Source organism: Hevea brasiliensis, chromosome 12, assembly GCF_030052815.1.
Source record: "Hevea brasiliensis isolate MT/VB/25A 57/8 chromosome 12, ASM3005281v1, whole genome shotgun sequence".
Lineage (NCBI taxonomy): Eukaryota > Viridiplantae > Streptophyta > Magnoliopsida > Malpighiales > Euphorbiaceae > Hevea > Hevea brasiliensis.
In genome coordinates, this window is record NC_079504.1 from 23,498,242 (window position 1) to 23,507,091 (window position 8,850).

The 8,850-nt window shown below is 35.4% G+C and overlaps 1 non-coding gene across 1 annotated transcript; it reads right to left on the reverse strand.

Moving 5' to 3' along the window:
- Positions 1-1,639: 1,639 nt before the first annotated feature.
- On the reverse strand, positions 1,640-1,746 carry LOC131171572 (small nucleolar RNA R71). Its single transcript, XR_009142232.1, has one exon. It is a non-coding gene; the product is annotated as a small nucleolar RNA R71 (small nucleolar RNA).
- Between the last annotated feature and the right edge of the window lie 7,104 nt (positions 1,747-8,850).

Below are 8,850 nucleotides of genomic sequence, written 5' to 3' on the forward strand. Positions count from 1 at the left end.
TTATATATGGAGGTAGGTGTTGATCAAGATGGAATCTGTTCCTCTAAGTAAATAGAGATAAAATCCTATGTTCATTTAATTGTTCTTGATGTTTCAAGTTCTGGCCAGACAGATAGATTTATTCGAGAAAGAGTTTCTGATGAGAAAAATCTTTTAATCAAGAACTGGAATTAAAAGAGAACATAATATTCATAGCAAATGGAGTTTGACATAAACCATGACTCCAGCTTGAGTTGGGATTTTGTAACAGAGAGATTCTAGTGCATGGTAACATATGATTATAGGTTCATTTAAGGTAAATCTTATTACTAATTGGGTGGCCATGGCATGCTATGCTAGGTGTTAACCATGGTCTATGAGGTTCATAAAATGATTTAGAGAAATCATTTATGGTAAGAAAGAGTTCTGATGATATTAAGAGTTGATATCATGTCTCATTGCCAATTAGTGATGAGCCTAGTAAGTCACACACATACACAAGTTATCACCTATTTAAATATGATTTAATTAATTAATTAAAGAATTTAATTGATTAATTAAATAGGTTTGGTTTGCAATTAGATTGCAAAGTCCCTAGCATGACTTGATACCAAATCTAGATTATTCGATGTATAATATAAGTTAAATTTATATTTAAAGTGTTTAAATATGAATTTAATTAATGAGAAAATAATTAATAGAGATTAATTAATGAGAAATTAATTAATAGAGATTAATTAATTAATTTATATTTGATATAAATTAATTAGAAGAAGAAAAATAATTATTTTGGGTTGAGAACTTAAAATTAAGACACAGGGGCATTTTGGTCATTTTGCAGTGTGACACGTGGCACCATGAGATGGTGACACATGGGATTACACATAAGCTTGCCAAATTTTTTTTAATCATGTAAGATGATTAAAATCAAGATTAAATATAGGTTTGACACTTGGCACAATGTGATTGGGTCACTTAAACCTAGAGCTAATCAAAAGGTGACATGTGGCTAGGGTTTAATGTGTTAACCTAGCTATTTAAGTGTGGTTATGAAAAGAAAACATGACCAGCAGCCTCTCCTCTCAATTGTCACGCCACTTTGAGCCTCTCCAGCCATTCTTCTTCATCTCTCATCAATTCAAAGAGATTAGCCATCAATCTCTTGAATTAAGAACGCTAGAAATTGTTTCTAGTGTCCTGTTTACATCTCTAATCTCTTAAAAGCGTAACTTGAATTTCTAATTAATAGAAAAGGCTTTAGAAGCTGTTCAAGGGCTGCCATAGGTGTTCTTGGTGTGGACAAGCTAGAGGGACAACATTTGGTGTCCTGAAGATGAATCTCAAAGGCGCAGACACGCTGCAGCACATCAAGAGGTTAGTGTAATTGTTCTTGATTTAATCTAGGGTTCTAAAATTAATCTGATTAATTTTAAAATCTTAAATGGCAAATACATATCCAAAAACATATTAAAAGAGTTTTAATATGTTGTTTATCATTGAAATCAAATAGATAAAAATAAATCTTGCATGATGCATGTGACCCTAGGTGAAAATTTTTGAATTCAATGGTATAAACTTGTGTTTTTCACGCTTCCGTTCCTTCAGGGAGCAGCTATCTCAAGCTTTTCTATCTCAGTTTTTCCCACCTGGGAAGACCACTTATTTGAGGAATTTGATGGTAGCTTTTAAACCAAGGGATGATGAAAGTTTGTATGAATCTTGGATGAGATTTAAGGAGCTTAAAAAGCAATATCCTCACCATGAAATACCCAAATGGATGATTGTTTAGAATTTCTACACCAGAGTTACTCCAGCCATAAGAAACACAATTGATTCACAAGCAGGAGGAGATTTCATGAGAATGACAAGTGAAGAATGCTATGATCTATTAGAGAAAATTACTCATAATACCCATTTGTGGGGAAATCCTAGAGCACTTAAGCCAAAGAAGGCTGGGATTTATGAACTAGACTCAGTTAGCTACATGAATGCAAGATTTGATCAGTTGACTCAGCTACTTAGTGATTTTTGCACAAAGGCAACAACCTCAACTCCTACAACTATGCAACAAGTTGTCTACACAGATGGAATCCAAAGTTATGGAGTTGATTACTCTTTTTATGGTGATGATTATTTGCAAGAATAAGCTACTTATGCAGGAGGTTATCAACAAAAACCTATGGGAAATTCTTACTCTAATGTCAATAACTCAACATGGAGACCACAAGCAACTTTTGCTCAACAAGGTCAAAGCTCAAACTATGCTCATAACCAGTAGTATATGCAGCAGAATAGGCCTTAGTTTCAGCCCACAAGGCAGCCACAACCTGGATATCAACCAAGAGCACAACAATCCCTTCCACCTCATGAACCAAAGCCAACCTTGGAAAGCATGATGGTGAAATTTTTTGCTGAACAAAGCAAGATGAATAGCAAATTGGAGGAAGAAATGCAACACATGAGACAAACCATGGATCAATTACAAGCCCACAATCATATGTTGGAGACTCAATTAACTCAACAGGCAAGCTCATTGGGAAGCAAATCCTATGGCAAACTACCTAGCTAACCACAAAACCCTCATGAACAATGTAAGGTTGTGACCTTGAGAAGTGGTAAGAAAGTTGGTCAAGAGTGTGAAAACAAGAAAAAAGAAAAAGAGAGCACAAAAGAAGAAAATTCAGTTGAGAGCAAGAAAAATGAAAAAGAAGCAAAAAGAAAAAGTGAGCCAACCCTACATCCCACCTGAGCCTTATAAGTCCACCCTTCCCTACCCTCAAAGATTCATCAAGCATAAATTAGACAAACAATTTGGCAAATTCCTTGAAGTGCTAAAGAAGTTGTATATCAATGTGTCATTCACTGAGGCACTATCCCAAATGCCAAGTTATGCCAAGTTTTTGAAGAAGATTCTTACCAATAAGAGAAGGCTAGAGGATTATGATACCATCAACTTAGGAGAGCAGCGCTATAATTCAGAAGAAGTTACCTCCCAAACTTAAAGATCCAGTTGTGTTTTCCATTCCTTGTCATATAGGTGATAATTGTGTGGCAAATGCCTTATGTGACCTTCGAGCTAGTGTAACACCCTAGGCAAATCCCACATCGGTAAAACACGGGAGAGATGCTGGGTTTATAAGTTGGCAGTTCGTAACCCCTAATAACGCGTTTTAAAACCGTAAGGGCTTTGGCCCAAAGCGGACAATATCACTAGTGAGCCGGGCTGTTACAACTAGCGTCAGCCTAATGCCTCTTTCAATATATGAGAAGTTGAATATGGGAGAGTTGAAGCCCACAAATATGTATCTTTCATTGGCTGATCGTTCAATTAAGTATCCAGAAGGAATTCTAGAAAATGTGCCTATCAAGATTCGAAAATTCTACATTCTGATGGACTTTGTCATTTTAGATATGGAAGAAGACACAAAAATTCCTATCTTATTGGGAAGACCCTTTTTGGCAACAGTTGGTGCATTAATTGATGTAAAGGGTAAGAAATTGACACTTAGAGTGGGAGATGATCAAATGATATTCAACATCAATCCAGCCATGAAAAGGAAATATGAAGAAGTTTAGTCTTATTTACGGGTAGACATTATTGATGAGATTGTTCAAGAGCATTTCAGAAAAAGCTATCCACAAGATCCTCTTGAAAATTGCATAGTCCATGGTAGGAGCATTGATGATGACAATCCTTATATAGCTGCTTTTGCACAACACTTGGAGAGCTCTCCACCACATCCTGAAGCTACAATTTTTCAGCTTGAAGAAGTGCAAACTTTGGAGATTAAACCACCATCAAAGGTAGAGGATGCTCCAAAGGTAGATCTTAAACCTCTTCCTTCCAAACTCAGGTATGCTTTTCTTGGACCCAATGGAATATATCCTATTATAATTAATGCATCTTTGACTGATATTGAGATTAACAAATTATTGAAAGTTTTGAGAGAATATAGGAGAGTTTTGGGATTTACAATTGATGATATAAAGGGAATTAGCCCAACACTTTGTATACATAAGATTCTCCTTGAGCCAAAGTGTAACACCCCTAATTTGAAATTTATTATTTTGAGTAAATATTAATATTTTATTTTATTTAAATTTTAGAAAATTATTTGAAATTTTTTAGATTTTAGAAATCGGGTTCGATTTTCTGAAAATATAAGACTTTGATGATTTTTAAAAATTAATTTAAAGACCACGTAGCAAAACTAAAAATATATTTGGACTCTATAAATTTTTTTGAGTTTTTTATAATTTTTTCGAAATTTTTGGGCCTTGTTTTCAATCCCAAGGCCGAGTAAAAATTCAAAATTTTATATCTTGAATCGGACATGTCGAATCGAACCGGACCAGATTGGACAGGTCGAATCCAACCGGCCATTTCTCTTTTCTTCTTCCTCCTCTCGCGCGTGCCCGAAACTTCCTCTCTCCCTCTTGTTCTCTCTCTCCTCTCACCTCCTCTCACAGCGCCGCCGCCACCTCAGCTCGCCCCAGCACCTCTCCACCGTCGGTCGACGCTCCAGGCCGCCGGAAAATGTGCTCGAAGTCCTGCGAGTGCGCTTCGCTTTGCCTTCCTGGCCAAAATCCGGCCGATCCGGCCACCAATCAGACCGGGTCTTGTGTCAAAACTCTTCTACACCTCGAAAGCTTTCCATAGACACCAAGAACACTAAAATCTATCCAGTGATTTGCCCAATTTTTGTATGAGAAGTTTTAGCCCATTTCGAATTTCGGGCTAGATTTCTAGCAAACCGTAAACCCCACGAGAAAATCGAGAGTACCGGAGTGCTCCACTCGTCGAGAGCTTCGCGACAATATAAATTTCAAAATTTTCCAACACCGTTTTTCGGTGGGTCCCACGAAACTTCGTAGTGTTTTTCCGAGTACTAAATGAGCTTAGAAAATTTCATAAAAATTATATACTAACCCCCGTGTTGTGTGCTTCGTGTAGGTACCTTCAATTCGAGAAAATTCAATGGTTGCCTGGATCTGTAAATATCGAGCCAGACAAAGAGGCAACCAAAAAAGTCTTAGAATTGGGTCGAGATTTTAGCTACCCTACCATTGTCAAACGTTCCGAGCACGTTTCTAGGGTCGGAATCGGTATAGGTAAACCTGAACCTTACTTTTTCTTAATTATCTAGTGTTTGAATGGGATTAAAAATTCATAAAATATTCATGGTAGCTTAGAAAATTATAATTCCTTTTGCATTAGCTTAGTAATATTACTAAAGATCGTGAGTCAAAGTTTTAGAATTTTTAGAGCTCATTTGGATAGTTTTTGCAAAAAGAGTTAATTATAAGGACTAAACTGTAATTTTTCATATTATAATTGTTGACTGTTTAGATGGGCCCAGGAGGGGCTATGTGATGTGATTGAGTTGTGGGTGTGTGGTTTGTGGATATAGAAGTGTATTTTAAGCCCTTTTACAGGTTGGGTAGGTCCTAAGTATAAGGGAGACTCTGCCGGATTTTCGGTATGACTTAGGACATCTTTGGTCTTTTCTTAGTTTATATTGAGTCAAATGTATTAAATAATTGTAATAAAATTATCAAGTGAGTTGGGACAGCCTTCCTCCTCCGCCCAGCCACCACAGTGACTTCGGTTGAGTCTGTGAGTAAAATATTAATTAATTTTAATTGTAATTTCGATATTATTATATATTCAAGCATGCCTATGCATCATTTATAAATATGTATCTATATAGTTAAATACTAGGCACGTTTTATATTGCATTCACAATTGTTGAAGTGCCATGGATGTTGTTTGTGGTAATTTGGAGCAGTGTGTGTGCGTGGCATGTGTGTGATATGGTATTGGATATGGACAGGACAGGTAGACACGGCTTGAGAGACACTCGTTGGGAATCGATCCTGCGGGGTAGACACGGCTTGAGAGACACTCACTAGGACCCCGTATTTGGTTTATTAAGCGAAAGTCCGGCTTGAAAGACACTCGCTGGTATAGGTTGGATTAAGAGGGCTGTATAGGGGATCAGCTCCCATATATGTATTGTTTGACAGTGTTGGGTGTGTGAGTTCTCCAAATTACCTTTTTGATGTGTTTTGTATGAAATTTATGACGATGTTACATTTCACTCCATATGGTGCATTAGCTTTAGATAGCTATAGAGATTATGGTTAAAATTTATATTTTACTCTCTGAGTCGAACGCTCACTTCTGTTTATTTATTTTTCCAGGCTACAGGAGGATTAATTGTTGTGGCTAACCTGCTCTTCTTCTTCGCAGGTCCCTTGATAGTATTTAATGTGTTTTGTACCATTGAGTTAAATTCTTAGACTCCGCATGTGTTAGAAGTACTTATTTTATTTTGGGCCTGTATTATAAAAGTTATGTTGGACCTGTAAAATTATTATCTGCATGCATGATGGGATTGGATGAGGGAGCTGAGCTCCCATTTGAATTATGATAATTTGATTATGAGGAGGGTGAGCTGAGCTCCCCAATTTATTATATATTGTGTTTACAGGTCGAACGAGTCAAAAACTCCCCGTTAAATGGTCCATTTTATGGCCGGACTTTGTTCGGTTAAATTCTTGAAATTGGGCCCAAATGGGCCTTAGAGTTGGGTTGAGGAATAGTTAGGCTTACTATGGGCCTTGTGGGCTTTAGGCTAGCCCAGGTCCTAGTGCTGGTCCGGCCCATAGGTTGGGTCGTGACACAAAACCACCACCACCACCTCCTCCAGATGGCAAGGGCAAAGGAGTTGTTATTCTTAGCTAGACAGATTACTTGTAGCATTTATATTTCATTGTTTTATTTAGGTGTTTATTTAGCTAGTTCTTTTAGTTACTTGTTTAGTTAGTTTTATCCTCTCATAGCTTGTTAGCTTGTTTAGTTAATATTTTGTTTTTGTTTTTATTTGAGATAGTTGCTTATTTAGTATTTTTAGCTATTTGCCAATATATTTTTCTTTTTATTTTGACTCTTTAATGCTTTACTTGTTTTTAATATGCTCATTTGGAATTTTTCTTGTTGAATGGCTATATCTTGATTACAATCTTACTTCCATATTTCATTTTGTGCTTAATTGATTTCATGGACCCTGTTTTTCTTTTTGCAAAGTATAGTAGCAACTCAAAAAAATTTTCTTTAATTAAATTGGTTGCATCTTCAGTGAGGTAACAATTTGCCACTACTTATGCAATAGGGTAACATTTATCCACTTTCTTTTCAGTTCATTAGGCTTACTTATCCATTTTTTTTATGCACATATTAGCCACATATTTCCTGCATAGTATTTGAGTGAGCCCATTGAATTTATCGCCAAATTATCCCATTTCTTGCATTCTTTTAACATTGAGGACAATGTCCATTCTGAGTATGGGGGAAAGGGTAAATTTTTTGCAAAAATTATTTTTCCTTTTCATTTGCATATAGTGACATACTCATTCATTAATTCATATTGGTACATATTCATACATATACACTGCATATAGCCTTATACACTTAGTTATACATACTTAGTGCATATAGATTTATTATACATTCATGCATTTCATTTATTCATAAAAAATAAAAAAAAAATTGGATTTTAAACCAGTCTTTGAATTTTAGAAGTTGCTTATTCAAGTAATCTAACTTGCCTCTAGATGGTTAGTGGAATGAAAGTTTCCAGCTGGGTACAAAGTCTTAAGCATTATTCGTTCTCTTATTTAATAGCTAAAAATTAATATATTCATCTAGGTATGCAGATTCTGATTAGTTATTTTGAGTTTTTAAGTGTGTGAATAAGCCTTTAAGGAAGAAAATGGTCATTATTGTCTCACCATTCCTAGAACAAGCATCTTAGATCTTTCAAAGTGAAATTTTTAACTTGCATTTTATAAGAATGTGATTTAGGCATTTTGTAACAAATGTAACGGCCCGGCCCACTAGTGATATTGTCCGCTCTGGGCCGAAGCTCTCACGGTTTTAAAACGAGTCACTAGGGGTTACGATGTCACACCTTACCCCTCTGTAAGGCATAACATGATCCCGTAGAATACTTAATGAACTACCGAACTTCACCTACCGAAAACTCATTAAGGACCCTACAAGGGATTTTAAAACAATTTCTTACTTTTGGTAAGTGGTGAGCATTTCTAATAAGTATTTAAAACACGTACTTAAATGAAAAGCTAGTTGGAAATTTTAGCCCATTTTATTTTTCCGCAAATTTTATAAAAATTTTGACAGAGTTCCCTCTGTATTTTGAGAAAACAGTTCTTCAAATACCTGTAAAAAGCACTTCTAAAAATTTTCTCAACAACTGCTTCAATTTCAAACTCAATCTCAAACAATTTCTTAACACATTTATCAACTTTCAATTTTAAATCCAGTATCCCATGATCATCAAAATACTAACAATCCATTTCATTCAAATTAAATAAAATAGTTCCATTCATATTTCATTAGAAACAAAACAATTTGAATAGATCATTACAAAATTTACATTAAGAGAATTTCAAACTACAATATATATTACAACTTTATACAAATTTTATACAACTGCTCAAGACCCATTTGTACATGTCCATACATTTATGTGCAATATATACATCAAAAGAAATATTTACAATTAGGGTATAAATTATACCCGAAGACTTTAGGCTGAATGATCCTCAATCTTTAGCAGCTCAGTCTGCTGCTCCTCTAGTCTCTGTATCTGCGACAGCAATAGAAGCTATCGCTGAGTACTAGGACTCAGTGGTACACAACATACTAAAATAATCTTTATGCAAAAATAAAATCACGTTTATTCAAAAATTGACTAAACATGAGCATTAAACACAAAACATGAATTATGAGATTTTAATGCAAACCAAGTTCATTTCAAAGTATCAAAACACATTTCATAAAACCCA